Source organism: Nicotiana tomentosiformis, chromosome 12 (assembly GCF_000390325.3).
Source record: "Nicotiana tomentosiformis chromosome 12, ASM39032v3, whole genome shotgun sequence".
Taxonomy (NCBI): domain Eukaryota; kingdom Viridiplantae; phylum Streptophyta; class Magnoliopsida; order Solanales; family Solanaceae; genus Nicotiana; species Nicotiana tomentosiformis.
In genome coordinates this window covers 74,702,479-74,719,204 of record NC_090823.1, presented here as the reverse complement: position 1 = coordinate 74,719,204, position 16,726 = coordinate 74,702,479, and the positions used below count along the sequence as shown (strand labels likewise).

The window sequence follows — 16,726 nt, the reverse complement described above, 5'->3', positions numbered from 1 at the left end:
GCCTTGGCCAACCAGTTCGTGAGATTAGATGTTTCGGATACCAGTCGGGTTCTAGCTTGTGTAGTTTCTCGGTCTTCCTTATATGATCGCATCATAGAGCGTCAGTATGATGATTCCCATTTACTTGTCCTTAAGGACACGGTTCAGCATGGTGATGCCAGAGATGTTACTATTGGGGATGATGGAGTATTGAGGATGCAAGGTCGGATTTCTGTGTCTAATGTGGATGGGCTACATGAGTTGATTCTTGAGGAGGCCCACAGTTTGCGGTTCTCCATTTATCTGGGTGCCACAAAGATGTATCAGGACTTGAGGCACCATTATTGGTGGAAAAGAATGAAAAAGGATATAGTGGGGTTTGTAGCTCGGTGCCTCAGCTGTCAGCAGGTGAAGTATGAGCATCAGAGACCGGGCGGATTGCTTTAGAAGTTAGAGATTCCAGAGTGGAAATAGGAGCGGATCACCATGGATTTTGTAGTTGGCCTCCCACGGACTTCGAGAAAGTTCGATGCTATTTGGGTGATTGTGGATCGGCTAACCAAGTCCGCACACTTCATTCATGTATGGAGAGACGTGTAGCGAGAGTTGGGTACCCAGGTTGAGTTGACATTTCACCCTCAGAAGGACGGACAGTCCGAGCGCACTATTCATATATTGGAAGACATGCTACGCGCTTCTGTCATTGATTTTGGGGGTTCATGGGATCAGTTTCTGCCGCTCGTGGAGTTTGCCTACAACAACAGCCACAAGTCGAGTCTTCAGATGGCTCCATATGAGGCTTTGTATGAGAGATGGTTTAGATCTCCTGTGGGTTGGTTTGAGCTGGGTGAGACTAGGCTATTGGGTACTGACTTGGTTCAGGATGCTTTGGACAAGGTTAAATTGATTCAGGATCGGCTTCGCACGGCGCAGTTTAGAAAGAAGATTTATGCCGACAGGAAGGTCCGTGATGTTTCTTACATGGTTGGAGAGAAGGTTCTGCTCAAGATTTTACCCATGAAGGGTGTTATGAGGTTCGGGAAGAAGGGTAAGTTGAGCCCTCGATATATTAGGCCATTTGAAGTACTTCAGAGGATTGGAGAGGTAGCTTACAAGCTTGCCTTGCCACGTAGTTTGTCGAGTGTGCATCTAGTACTTCATGTTTCTATGCTCCTAAAGTATGTCGGCGATCCGTCTCATGTTTTGGATTTCGGCACAGTTTAGTTGGATGGTAATCTGACTTATGATGTGGAACCGATGACCATTTTGGATCGATAGGTTCGAAAGTTTAGGTCAAAGGACATAGCTTAGGTGAAGGTGCAGTGGAGAGGTCATCCAGTTGAGGAAGCTACTTGGGAGACCGGGCGGGAGATGCGGAGCAAATAGCACGGACCACTCACGTGCTATAGTATCAATATCTGGATCCGCACGGACAACTCACGTGTTATAGTATCAATAACCTCACAATCAGGCCCTCGACCTCACTCAGTCATCAAGCTCTCCAGTCTTTCGGGCTCACTATGTCATGAACCTAGCCCAAAATGATGATATGATGTATCAACAATTAACAACAGGGATTGAGATATGATATGTGAATGTATATGACTGAGTATGAAATTATAATTTAAAAATATAATTCGACAGCAGAAATGACCTCAGTGGGTCCTAATTATACCAGCATTTGCCTAAGCATGATTTCTAACATGAGTCACAGCTCAGTTTCTCTAACACATGACAAATACTGGAAAAAATACAAGTTAATTAACTACACAGCTCTACGAAATAGACTCAGTCTCAATTTTTACGGTGCGCGCCCATACGCCCGTCACCTAGCATGTGCGTCACCTCCAAATAAATCACATAACACGTAATTCAGAGTTTTATACCCTAAACACTATGTTTAGAAGTGTTACTTACCTCGAACAAGCCAAATCTAATACCGAGTAAGCCAAGCGATGCTCCAAAAATGCCATCCCACGCGTACCGACCTCCGAACGGCTCAAAACTAGCCAAAAGGAACTCAAATACATCAAATAAAGCCCAAGAAAACAATTCCAAATGGTAAAGGTCGAATCCTTAATCAAAAGCCCAAAATCAGCCAAAAGGTCAACCCGGGCCCGCACCTCGGAACCAGATGAAACTTACAAAATCTGATAACTCATTCAATTACGAGTCCAACCATACTAGTTTTACTCAAATACGGCTCCAAATCGATGTTCAAAACTCAAAAATTCACATTATGAAACTTTAGGCAAACCCCCCCAAATTCCTCTTTAAATTCACAAACCAATTACCAAAAACGAAGATAGATTCATGGAATATAATGAAAACCAAGTGTAGAACACTTACCCCAGTCCTTGTGATGAGAATTGCTTCAAAAGTCGCCACAATCCGAGTCCCACATCTCAAAATATGATAAAAGAACCAAAACCTCGATTTTTATAGCTTCTGCCTAGCGGTTTTCGCATATGCGGTCAAAATGTTGCATCTACGACCTCCGCTTCTGCCTAGCGGTTTTCGCACTTGCGGACATTTTCCTCTTCTGCGCACGGGCAGGTGCGCCAAACAATTTTCCCTTCTGTGCCACATGCCGCTTCTGCGGTCGGGTCATTACATCCTCCCCCACTTAAACATATGTTTGTCCTCGAACGTGCCAAGAATCGTTCCAAAGTTATCAATCCTCCGTGTAACCTTTCCCTGCACATACCCGGGGGTGAACCCACGTCACCCTATTCCATATAGTCCTGACAACCCAACATAACTTAAGATCATTACTTCAACCTAAGCCCGTAAACCACATAATCCAATTTCCAACATCCGAAATTTTCTATAAGTCCCGAATCTCGCATCAAATCATAACCATAAACTAGAACAAAATCACATGATATACCACATAACTCAAATACTAATAGAAATTACTTCCGATCACAATTGCTACTCAAAACAACTCATTACCGATAATAACCTCATTTCAAACAAAACCTCATTCAAAAACCTTCGTACACTGTCGACGATGAAATAAGCACGCAGAAACTCATAACCACTCATCAGATCACCAATCCATGGAGCTCCCTCTCCTTTGACAAGAACTATAGCCAATTTCTAAGCCGATCAGAGATATTAACGTTCCAAATATGCGCCAAACAAATCTGATGGCACCCATTCTAGGTTCAATGACCTCACTTTATCAGGCCCAACTATCCTATCGATATGCCACACCAATACTACCTAGAATCACGACCTGTGCAATCCGTGCACAATAAGCAACAACTCAAATGTACCCAAAATGGAAAATGACTCAAACAAGAGAACCATCCCACATCTTCAACAAGTATCACCACAACCGCAATTCTACAAAGACATCTTACACAGTAGTACCAAGATGCACGAATCTAACACAAAGGATCATATCTCAACATGTGTGACCCCATCCAAACACTGGTCTATATGAAATACCTCAAGCCACCATACTCAAAATCAACAACCACGTGCAATTTGACGCCTAGTAACAAATGTGCATGACCGCAACCACCGAGAAGAAAATAGCACCAAACATCATAACCGGACAAAGGCCATAACCAAAGCGTAATCAACCATTCTGAACCCCAATAACCATTCTGCTCGAATTTTGCTATAAGGCCCAAATAGGACCGCACTATGTGTTCATATAAACAACAAATCCAAACCCCTAGTGGCATAGAAAAGTAACACATAGATCATATCAGAGCACGAATAAGCTCCACTCTAACTGAATGGCACATCCCCCAACAATAGCAGTATGTAGTCGACCAACATGACCCGATGTAGAATACAAATCCTCGTTGGGCCCCAAATCAACTATGGTCATCCACAAATAGATAAATAGTCCTCCGAAAGTCCATAATGACCTAACCATAACATATACTATCATCTGGATAGCTTTGGCCATGTTTTCACAGTCCACAGCCACAAATAGCTCTGCTTATGAGAACTCCTAGTCTCCGAATCCGTAAAATACACGAATCACCATATCTTATCCCAACTCCACCGCCAAAATGTCTAACACATCTCTCATACACGATCATCCCACGAGGAATACTTCTAAAATTCTTCCGTGCCACATAACAAAGTCTGAATATCAGCAGCCGATCAACCATATGAGTACCGCAATACCAATGAAGTATCCGTACGTCAACACTTAGTGCACTTTCTGAAATGTACGCTCTCCTCAGGAAATATCAAGTGGTAATATCATCCATCTAGTCATCTGAAACCGCCCATGTTGTCTAAGAATTCATGCCCTTCCTTTCAAAACTAAACTGTGACCTTGCACACTCAAATTTTAATTCCCCACAACATACCGCATCTATCATGAATATGAAAAATACGAGAGTCTCATAATCACTTCTGAGTCACAAGCAAACTACATACTCAATTAGCCAGAAACCTTCTATTGGATCTCATCCAGGAGAAAATCACAACACGCAACATGCTCCTCACGCCGGTAGGAAATATCTATCTCAAACCATGGTAGCAACCATCGAAACACTTTGAAACCCATTAACACGTAACCAAGCCATCAGAACCGTATCCCTCTAACTCAACCAATCCATGCTTGTCTCCAAACCCAAGAGTATTGCCACGAAACACCTGTAGAGACTCACCACATCATAAATACCCCAAGGAACCAATTGTATTTATTGCTTTGCTGCTCCAACCTAATATCAAGTTGTACTATTCCTCTGAGTTCCTTCTGAATTACCCTCAAGGTGACACTTCTTATTGCCAGAACACCACGATCCTTAACCAAAACTCACCCCGCGAAATCCTAAAATAAAACAACACCATCCTAAGGCCCATAAGCCGTTGTATTCCCTCTTAAGCACCCCAAAACTGCCACAACCGAGACACCCACTCTAAAGAGACCTTCTGTAAATCCAAAACTATTTCCTTCACATTACTGATGCTGAAATGTAGAATCCATAATAATATAGAAATGCCACAAGCCTCGACACCATCCAACTTAAATCTCACATTCTAGCCATATACAAATCCGCAAAATTCTCAATTGCTACATATAAATCTTGAACCCATTAGAACCTTCTCGAGAGTCATCCACTCTACTCAAATCTCAATTGTACCGGCCAAACGGGTCGAACGACATGTGCCCCATTAGAACAACAACACCCAAAGAAGTAATCCACACCTTTAAGAAACCGAGCAATTTCCTACTGCATGCGCACTATATCTTTCACGAATAATGACTCAATCATTCCATGATTTCCATATACCCATAAGGTGTAACATAACCCGTATCCAGAAATTCCTTTACTCAAGTCATCCTTCATCTCAACCTCTGCAAGTCATAACCGATCCACAAGTATGCTTCAGACCAAAACCAATACTACACGTAACCATGCAATCAAATCGTTGATAGCAAACTCCCCCACTTAACTCAATGCCATAGAATAGAACATCTGATAACTCACCAAACCCATACTCTATTACTGCCATTATACCGCAGGAAGATTCAACTAAATCCTTCAAAAGCTCACATAACACAAACCATATAGTACCTCAAATAATCCACTAAGCTCACATACATCCACATGACGATCAGGTCAACTTTCTCAACCAAATTCAAATTCAAATCTTAACACATATACCTCGTTGGTAGAAAGAAAACTCTCCACACAACATTATAAGGATCACACCTCCGTAGATTACCCCGCAGGAGATAACCCACCTGCTTAGCCTAAAATTGACATCTATACCCTTTCGCAACCACGATTACTACACCATCACTGAATCTTCTTGAGTCTGAACTCACAACAAGACATGAAAATCTACTTCACTCCACAATTAATCAATACAAAATATCTTTCAACACACTCATAAATTAAGGCTATGTGTCACATCAAGACAGCAATCTAGCACCCCATAGTCCTTCTTACATCCCAGGCAAACTATTCTCATCACAATCAAACCATCTGAACACATTCCGCAATCACATCATGCTCATCATATAGCCATCCGGCCACTCATCGAGTCACAAATTCCACTCATAGGGACGCTATCGATCACATAAGTTCCCAAAAGACCGTGCCCACACAGCCTAAATCTACATGCTCGAGCTACAGTCAAAACTCGGCCTCAAGTCCTCCCGATTGGCCCATCATTAGCACCCAGAAATGACAACTTGCACCTCATCCATGGAATCACCAGCCGATACCGAGCGCTTACATGTGCACACGGATGCGTGGAGGGAATTCAAAGAGTTATGTTTCAAACTGAATCAATTCCGCACGATAAGGAAAGAAAGATGGGAAATTATCCTAAATTCCCTGTAGCCTCTCGAATATAGGTATGGATGTCATCATACCGATCCACAAGACTCTACTAGACACTTGCTCATGACTTGTAGAACCTATGAACCTAGAGCTCTGATACCTACTTGTCACGACCCAAAATTCAACTAGTCGTGATGACACCTAACCCAACTCGCTAGGTAAGCCAAATAACAACTATCCAATTCCATGAAATTTAATAAGACAATTAAGTGAAAGAAAATATCTGAATCTTATACATTTCCTAAGGACTGGTAGTATAAATCATGAGCTTCTAAGATTAAAATTTACCAAGCTGGTATGAAATAAATTCATCATCTGTTTGAAATGTACATAAACAGTTTTTTATAAATATATGGCTATCATGAACAAGAAGCAGCTACAATAGGAATGCATGTACGTTTTTAAATCCCGCTCCCATCAATCACAGCAACATCAACATCCAATATATGCACGCAAGGTGCAGAAGTGTAGTATGAGTACAACCGACCCCATGTACTCAATAAGTAACAAACCTAACCTTAGGTTGAAAGTAGTGACGAGCTGGAACACATGTCAAAGTCCAACACCAATAGCCAATAACATCTCATAATAATATAATAAAAGTGGTACAAAAATAACTCAGAAATATAATGTTCATCTCGTTCACGGTTTCAGAAAATAGACATGCTTTTCAAGTATAACAATGAAAACCCAAATCTTTTACCGAAAGTACCAAAATATGAGAAGGTTTGTAAAATCATGATTTTCCTTCCAAAACATTTCAACAGGTAAATGTTTCATTCTCAAATGGCATGAGGAAAAGTACATTTATATGCCTAGATGCCAATGTGTATGAGAATTCATGCATGATGTGATACCGTACAATATGAGAAAAAATACATCTATATGCTTGTATGTCAAGTGCGCATGTCGAATGTAGTACAACATAGTGAACAACCATATGCATACTCTCAGAGTAACAATCCACTTAGTCCTCCCAATCACTCGGCACTCACATTCAATAGGCACCTACGCTCATTTTGGATGTGCAGACTCCGGAGGGGCTCCTTCAGCCCAAGCTCTATAATCCGCACGGATAACTCACGTGCTATAGTATCAATATCTGGATCCGCACAGACAACTCACGTGCTGCACGGATAACTCACGTGCTATAGTATCAATATCTGGATCCGCACGGACAACTCACGTGCTATAGTATCAATAACCTCACAATCAGCCCCTCGGCCTCACTCAGTCATCAATCTCTCCAGTCTCTCGGGCTCACTATGTCATGAAACTAGCCCAAAATGATGATGTGATATATCAACAATTAACAACAGGGACTGAGATATGATATGCAATGAATGTATATGACTAAGTACGAAATTATAATTTAAAAATATAATTCGACATTAGAAATGACCTCAGTGAGTCCCAATAATACCAGCATTTGCCTAAGCATAATTTCTAACATGAGTCACAACTCAGTTTTTCTAACACATGATAAATACTTGGAAGAATACAAGTTAATTGACTACACAACTCTACGGAATCGACTGAGTCTTAATTTCTATGGTGCGCGCCCACACGGCCGTCACCTAGCAAGAAGGAAGAGGACAGTACACAATGTTATGACTTCTGAGAGAGTGATACATTAAGCAAGAAGACAGTACACTAGGATACATTCATACTGCTATTCCTGAAGGTGCTTCAGGTTCACGGTTGGTGGGGGAAGGGGGATTTGGATGAGATAGAGAAATTGGGGAGGGGGAAATGAATAATGTTATGACTTCTGAGAGAGGGATATCGCAGGGAGTAGGGTTTTTTCTGGGGAGATTTTCAGAGGGAAATTTTGGGAGGAAGTTTTGCAAAACAATTTCTCTTTTGAAATTAGTAAGTAAGTAGTAGTTTTCTTTTTTATCAAGGAAGGAAAAATAGTAATTTGTTTACATTTGTTATAAATGTCACTAACTAAATGTCATTTTTGTCATTTTTAATTAAATGTCAGTATTTTTGTAATATTTTCTAATAAATATCGATAAATTATCTTTTTTCCGACATTAATTATAAAGTCATTAATTAAATATCGTGGTAGCTCATATTTGTTGTAGTGTTCCCACTCCAAAAGAACAAAACATTTACACCAAATTGCCATTTTACACAACCAAAATCTAAACACAACAAAAAATTTAAATAACAGAAAAAATCACCTAAGTATTTCTTGCCAAAAATATATATCAAAATCAGATAGAATTCCATACATGCATGTAGCAAATCTAGGCAATAAATTATGCAAAAAAAAAAAAAAATTAAATCAAATATGGACAAACTTTCAGAAAAAATTAGAAGTGAAACCAGAACACGGTGCAAGAGAAAGAACCAAGAGAGAAAAGTTACCATACTAGAAGATTATAGCAAGGAGAAGGTAAAAGCAAAAAAGGATAAAACTCATGAAAGAATTCTGAATATTGAAAGCGGAGAAAACTCCAACATAGAGATCCAGAGAAGCCCAAAATAATTGAAAAACTTACCAAAACAAAAAGATTATATCTTGAATTCTTGAAATAGCGAAGCAAGTAGAAAATCACAAAGAGGAATTGAGGAGAGAGAATTGGAGTGGAGAGATGGATAATCGGAGAGTTTGTATCTGAAATAGTAAAGTACACGTGGTTTTGGTAAAGTAAAGGTGCGGTACACATATCAATTCGCTAATAAGACAGGCTCAAATAAAAGTATAATACACAATGCATTTTGTACAATTCAGGATTGATGTGTTGTACAGCCTTAGCCGCTTATATATAGTAGTAATAGTAAAGTAATAATCAGACCACATATACAAATATACATCATGTTATCTAGTTAGACGCAAGCAGGCTCTGATACTAACTGATGAAAAACAAGTATGAACAGCGGTAGCAAATATCCAAGATCACTTGCATATAATATAGACAACACATAATCACTGATTTTACTCAAACATATCTCTTGAAGCGTGATCGCTATCGCGAAAAGAGCCTTCAAGTCATCTTCCAATTCCACAGTCTTTTGTTGTGTGACCCGAATAATGCCCGAAATTAGCAAAATTCGTGTGGGCGAATTTCTCCTTGGAAAATCATGTAGTAAAAATATTTTCTCCTTATGGAATAAGACCTCTTAATATAGCCACAGGTTTTAGGGTTTAAAACCTTTTCCTAAACCTGTTGGGTCTTCCTTTTCTACCAAGAAATATGATTTTTTTTTTAATTCCTAATTATTCAGGCACAACAGGGACCACAATATCTAATTAATGAAACTTCTTATTATGGACTTAATTCAAAATATTCGAATTAATACTGCCATAATAAATTATGAATTATTCCACTAAAAATTTGTAACTGCACTTCTCAGTTCAATTTTAAAATTCTTTCATTAAACCTTATTTAGCTCCCCGTGTTAAGATTCAGATACTAATCAAATAAATTAAATTACTGACAATTTAATTCATTTATTATTTTCTTTAGACTTTTGCTTAACTTATATCATGTGAAGGATACAAAATCCACTTGCAGGGTTTACACATGAAAACTTATAAGCTTTCATAAAGGTGTATCATCTATCTCTAGACCAAGATATGGATTCCTACAACTAACTATTATTTCACCAATGTATATCATCATTGTCCAATTTACCAGGTATATTGACCCACAAACAAATATCGCCTTTTAATAAATCAAAACAATAAATAATATACACAACCAATAACAATTATATCAAGATTAAGAGTATAAGTACGTTTAGTGGCTAGAGAAGTTATTTTATTAAGTCAGTATAAAATACTTATCCCTACTTGGTCCGTTCAATACATACAAATTGTACTAGCACAGAAAGTCGGAATTAAATTATTTCCATAATCAAGATATCTTTGACAAGTACCGAACGCAATGCTCGGGATGATAGTTTTATGGCCCATCTTTATGGGATGATGGATTTGCAGCTAAGGATAGGAGGTCAGCCAACCACATCTGAGGAGAGGACCTTATTGGAGCAGCGGTACCCGCTCAACGCTCATGGCCAGCAGCTGGTTGGGATAGGTGATGGCTACAGACTCCCCGATGATGAGGATATCAACACTCCTGAGCAGCCTTAGGTCTAGCCGGAGCAGTCAGATAATGAGGACGATGATGGTGAGGAGGAGGAAGCACATGATGAAGAGTGGAGAGCCTCAGAGGATGAAGACGCAATTTGATCAGGGAGTTTCTTTGCACCCTACTCATTTTTCTTGTTTTGTCAATTTGTGTATGCACTGAGGACAATGCATGATCTAAGTGTGGGGTGGGGACTTGTAGAAATTACTTCTAGTTATTTGTTTTGTTGTTTTAGTAAGTGTCGTTTTCGTTAGATACTTGTTTTAGTTATTTGTTTTAAGAATTTGGTTTAGTGATTTGTTTTTGTTATTTGTTTAGTTATTAAAAAAACATAACTGGACTCTTCCCGATGATGGATCTCCTAGATAGTTTTCCTGAGGGATGTAAGTCTAGAGAAAAAAGAAGAAGATTTTTTTTAGGTAATGTAGTAATTCCCCCTTGGTTTTTCTTTGGGCCGCAGTTCTTTTCCAAGAGCTTTTAGTTGAACCGGTTGTAGTTAGTTTTTAATTTTAGGAGTAGGAACCACGAAGCTATGCATTTAATTGTAGCAATATCTCTTAGCTTTGTTATTCCTTGAGAATAGTTAGGACTATGGTCGTGACGCTTAGGCTCAGTTTTTGACTCTAGCATAAATACCTTAAATCATAGATTCCTAATTTTGCTTAACTGCTTTGACTGGAGTGTCGCGATGAAACCAATCCTGAGTGAGTTATGTGCCATGTGTGTGAGAGTTTTGTAGGTATTCTGTGCATTGCATTTGATGTCTAGAACTTGCCTTGTGTGTGTGCAAAGCAAAATAGTAGTCTTGTTCATTCTGAGAAGTGATATAGGTGTTTCTTTGTTAAGCCAGATATATATAGTTTACCCACCTAAAAGTTATGTAACGTAGTTAACCCCTTTGAGCCTGTAATCCTGTTTCTTTGGCAACCACACTACAAGCCTTATCCAATTGTTTGAATTAACCATCTATTTGAATCGTTTCACCTCTAATGAGCACTTGAATTGTTATGAACTTTGTAAAAGTAAAAGAGTGGGATGGTTGGTTTGGCTTTTGAGTGAAACTAATGAAATAAGGAGAAAGGTGCATTGTTTTGAAAAATTAAGAGCCGCTTGAATTGAAAAAAAAATGAAAAAAAAAATGAAAAAAAAAGACAAAAATAGTTGTATTGCTATGAAAAAGAATATTCTTAGATAAGTGGTGACTCTTAATGTAATTGTGCTTAAAGAAGTATGGGGTAATATACATTGATGTGAAGGTGGAGTTTTGGTTTGACATAAGTATGGGCTGGAATGTTAAAGTATATGTATTAAAGTGCTTAGGGAGGTGTAGTCACTCACATATCCAAATATATCCTACCCGACCCGCGACGTACATTACAACCAATTAAAGTCCTATTTGATCTTAGACTAAATAAGCTCGATTAATAGAGTATTACACTACGGGCAAGCCTATGGTGCATCATTTGTGGCATATGAATATTATTTCTGAGAGCGAGTGAATTTTTTCCTATCTTGAGTTCCTACGTTCTTAAAATTCATCGTGTGTGGAACTGAGCTCTTTGTTGGGTGAGGGCACGTGATTCATAAAGGAAAGATAATGTCATTGACCTCCATGTTAGACTAAGTAAGTAATTTGTGAATAAGTCATGGTATGTGAGTCAAATCTTGAGGCGAGGATATTACACCGTGGTGCTTAGACTATTTTAAATATTCTTGGTGCAAGGAGTTAAGGGAATTGCATTATGAGGTTGTGTCTATAAGTTGGTCTGATTGCTCGAGGACGAGCAATGTTTAAGTGTGCAGTATTGATGTGTGGCTATAATTCATGGTTTATCACACTATTCGCCTTGCATTTTATATGCTTTAATGATAAATTATACTTTATTTACTCGTAATGCACGCCATTTTATGTGTGTAGGTGAATTGGAGATGAAAGTAGAGAAAAAAGGATACTTAAAAGTCGAAAGCGTGCTCGGGAGGAGTTGAAAAGGAGAAGCCGACGAAGCCAGGTACACTAAGCGTTATACCTGGCGAAGCCAGGCCTAGTGCAGGCCTTATACCTGGCGACACCAGGCAAAGGCCAGTTGATAGACCTGGCGAGGTGAGGCAGGAGCGAGATAGACCAGGCTTTATACCTGGTGACGCTAGGCTTGGGGTGAGGTACACCAGGCGTTAGGCCTCGCGAGGCCAGGTCTAGGCACTCACAGTCCGAGTTTTGAAGACTTATTTCGTCTCCGGGTTTGACTAGGACTTTGTCTACATGTTTAGGTCTTTTTCTACACATATAAATAGACCTAAAAATACCATTTTGGGGGACTTTTGCAACCGGAGGCAAGAATAGCTTGTGGAATCACCTGTTGGGAGTTATAATCATCGATTTCTATATCCTATTATCTTTACTTGTACTTTAATTATGCAAAATATTTGGGATATTGTTACTATGAGTATGAGTAGCTAAAATTCCTAATCTAGGATTTTGATGGAACCTATTGAAGGATAATTTTCTTGTTGCGTTAATATAAATTTGCCGTAGTATTTTCTCTATTTGTTCAACTATATTATTCATGTGGTTGATTGAAGGGCCCTCAATTAGCTGTGCCTATTTAGTATGTATTACTCGGGAGAGAGTGCATATTTAGGTAGTTGTTGAACAACATCACTCCTAACGTATATGAGGGATCAATACGAAGGATTTAAAGGTGGGATTAGAGATAATGAAACCTTGGTGCGATCTGAGTGAGACGTACTTAATGCCAGCTAGCGTAATTCGGCAGAATATGTCTAGTAAATTGTGGTAATTATTCGGGAGAGAGTTACGACATTTATAGTACTCATGATCGATAGAGAAGACTTAGGCAAATTTATAAAAAACGTAGTGGAAAAGATTCCGATAATAGGAAAAATCACAACCTTAGATCTTTCCAATTCTTGTTTACAAACCGTTCGTAGTTAGTCATTTGTTAGTGCATTTTCATTATGTAATATTTAGTTAATAAACATCCAAATTATTATTCAAATATTTCTGAAGATTGATTGCGTGAATTTGTGCGGGTCTAGCAACTATGGTTGATAGGTTAATTCCTTATGGGATTCGACTTCGGACTTATTAGCCAGAATATATTTGCGACGACCGCTTGTATTTTTTATAAGGCATAGTTGGGCGTGATCACCTCTTCCATGTCAACATTCAAAATCAATTCAGCTATGAACAGACCATGTCCGCTTCACTTTGGGAAAAGATACAACTCATATCAGAAACTTTGATCAAGACATTTTGAAACTCATGTTAACAGAGATGAAATCCAGCAAATCGAGATCTAGGGTTTGAGAACAATCTAGAGAGAGAACCTGGAGATAAAGGAGAATCGTGGTTCAACAACGGGGAAGACAACGGCGCTGTGAGAGAGAGATCGTGTAGAGAGAATTAAGATACGGTAATTTTGAGAGGGAATAAACTGAAAGAATGAGAGAAAAAAATATTAGACAGCGTATTTAATGGCTTCACGGTAGGAAGTGACCATAAGTACATATTTTGTTATAAAAACTAAAAGGTACCTATAGAAAATAATATTTTAAAGGGTTTTTATTTATAATAAATAGGATATAAAGTTTTGCAATAAGAGGTAAAATTTCCAAAAAAAAAAAAAAAAATCACTTCTTTTGCGTCTTTACTGAATTTTTTATTTTAATTTTTCAACGTGAAATATCAGTGTGCTTCTTAATTTTTTTTCCCGGTTCACCAGTAGAAAAGAAAAAGGAAAAAAACAACTAAAGAAATGTAAATCTTCAGAAATCAATGGTGTATAATATTAGTGCATGATAAAAAGTAAAAACACATAAATTCGTTATTTCTTTTAGTAGAATTGGTTTAAATTGATGTTAAATCTCCTTACTCTTTGAGTCACAAACTTTTCATTCTTATTCTATTGCCTAAGCATAGTTAGTTTAATTTAATATGGAAAAGGGAGGAGATAGTGAAGAAAAGAGGAGGGAGAAAGCAATAGATGAATGGCTACCGATAACGTCGGACCGGAATGCAAAGTGGTGGTATTCAACCATGCACAATGTTACTGCCATGGTTGGTGCTGCTGTTCTTAGTCTACCTTATGCCATGTCTGAGATGGGATGGTAACTTTATTTATTTCTCTTTTTCTTTTCTTTATTTAATTTGTTTTTTTTTTTATATTAGTTGAATTTATAAAATTGTAAATTGTAATAAATGTTGCAAGGGAGCTGGTGTAACGGTAACGTTAATGTCATGGAATATAACATTCTACACAATCTGGCAAATGGTGGAGATGCATGAAATGATACCAGGCAAGAGATTCGACAGGTACCATGAGCTTGGCCAATATGCTTTTGGTGATAAACTTGGTCTCTGGATTGTTGTACCCCAACAAATTATAGTTGAAGTTAGCACTTGCATTATTTACATGGTCACTGGTGGCAAATCCTTGAAAAAATTCCAAGAAATTCTTTTCCCAAATGCCAAACCTATCAAACTCACTTACTTCATTATGATTTTCTCCTCTTTCCAATTTGTCCTCTCTCACTTGCCAAATTTCAACTCCAACTCCATCACTAAAGGAATTAGGAAAAAGTGAGAGAGAAGTTAGTTATGGTCCAAAAAGTGAAAAAATATCAGATAATGTATTTATGTTTCTGAGTACATTAGGAAATGTAGCATTTGCATATGCTGGACATAATGTAGTTCTTGAAATTCAAGCTACAATTCCTTCAACAGAAGATGCACCTTCAAAAAAAGCAATGTGGAAAGGTGTATTCACAGCTTATATTATAGCGGCCTTGTGTTATTTGCCTGTGGCTTTCATTGGATATTGGGTGTTTGGTAATGGAGTTGATGATAACATCTTGCTCACACTACATAGACCTACATGGCTTATTGCAACTGCTAACATTTTTGTTGTCGCTCATGTCATTGGGAGTTACCAGGTATCTTTCTGTCACGACCCCAAATTCCCTCCATAGGATGTCGTGATGGCACCTAGTCTCTAAGACTAGGTAAGCCTATCAATGCGGAATAATAATAAATATCTGAAATAAATAAATTACAATTCAAACAATTTCAACTCCCAAAACCCGGTAGAAATAAGTCACAAACTTCTAAGAATTTATTCTCAACGTCTCTATATGTCAAGGTCTAAATAAAATATAAGGAAGCAACATAAAATGATAGAAGGGGACTCCGGAGTCTGCGGACGCTGGCAGATATACCTCGAAGTCTCCGTGCGCAGGTAACTCACTGACGTCAAGGCTGGTAAAATGTACCTGGATCTGCACAAAAAGATATGCAGAAGCGTAGTATGAGTACACCACAGCGGTACCCAGTAAGTGCCAAGCCTAACCTCGGAAGAGTAGTGACGAGGTCAGGTGAGGCCCTACTGGAATATAATAATGGCATGGTAAAATATTTATCAATGTAGAAAAATAAAATGACATTGGAAATGAATCAAATAATATGTCACATTTAATGACATCAAATAATTACAAATAATATCTCGTGGAATCAAAACAGAATTTCCTTCAACTTTATGAAAATCACAACAATTAATCAAAAGCAACTATGGCCATAAATCAATATCAACAAGGGCACTCTCGAGGTACCGCCTCGTAGTCCTAAATTATAAATAAATTCACAATATCTCATTTCCTTATATCATCGCTGGAGCCTTCACAATTTATTTAAAGAAAATATTTTTTCCCGAAATAGCATCCCGCGTTTTAGCCGCCCTTATCACGCCGCATGACTTCTAGTAGTTCCCCTACTAGCCACGCGTATCAAGCCACCCTTATCTCACCGCATGCATTTCAACACCCAGACCTTATACCACCGCATGCGTATCAATATCACAATTTGCACCTCAAGTGATCAAATAATTTAACTTGCCAAAATAATTCAACAATAATATTTTTCCACAATAAAGAGCTTACGGCTCATGCCAAAATAAATCATTAATAATAGTTTTCCATAATAAAGAGCTCACGGCTCCCTCACAATGAGTATAAAAATATTCAGGAGTAAATAATTTAGGAAAATAATATTTCAAAATCTTTACTACGTTGCTTCAATATCAAGTTTAAAAATGTCAAATACTTCATATTAATAATATTTAATTTAAAGAAAATCAACCTTCAAATAATGCACAGAATAAAAGAAACCAAGTTTCAACTAAACAGGTAAAACAATTAGTAAGAAAAGATCAAACAAATTTGAAGTATATATCTCACATCAATGATGAAGAATATAACAAGATAAAATAATTTAATAAATGCGCAACAGTGATCTACACAATT

The 16,726-nt window shown here is 38.1% G+C and overlaps 1 pseudogene; it reads left to right on the top strand.

Annotated features, from left to right (window-relative positions):
- The first annotated feature begins 14,290 nt into the window (after window positions 1–14,290).
- Window positions 14,291–16,726, top strand: part of LOC117281891 (lysine histidine transporter-like 2) — a 28,226-nt pseudogene continuing 25,790 nt past the window's right edge.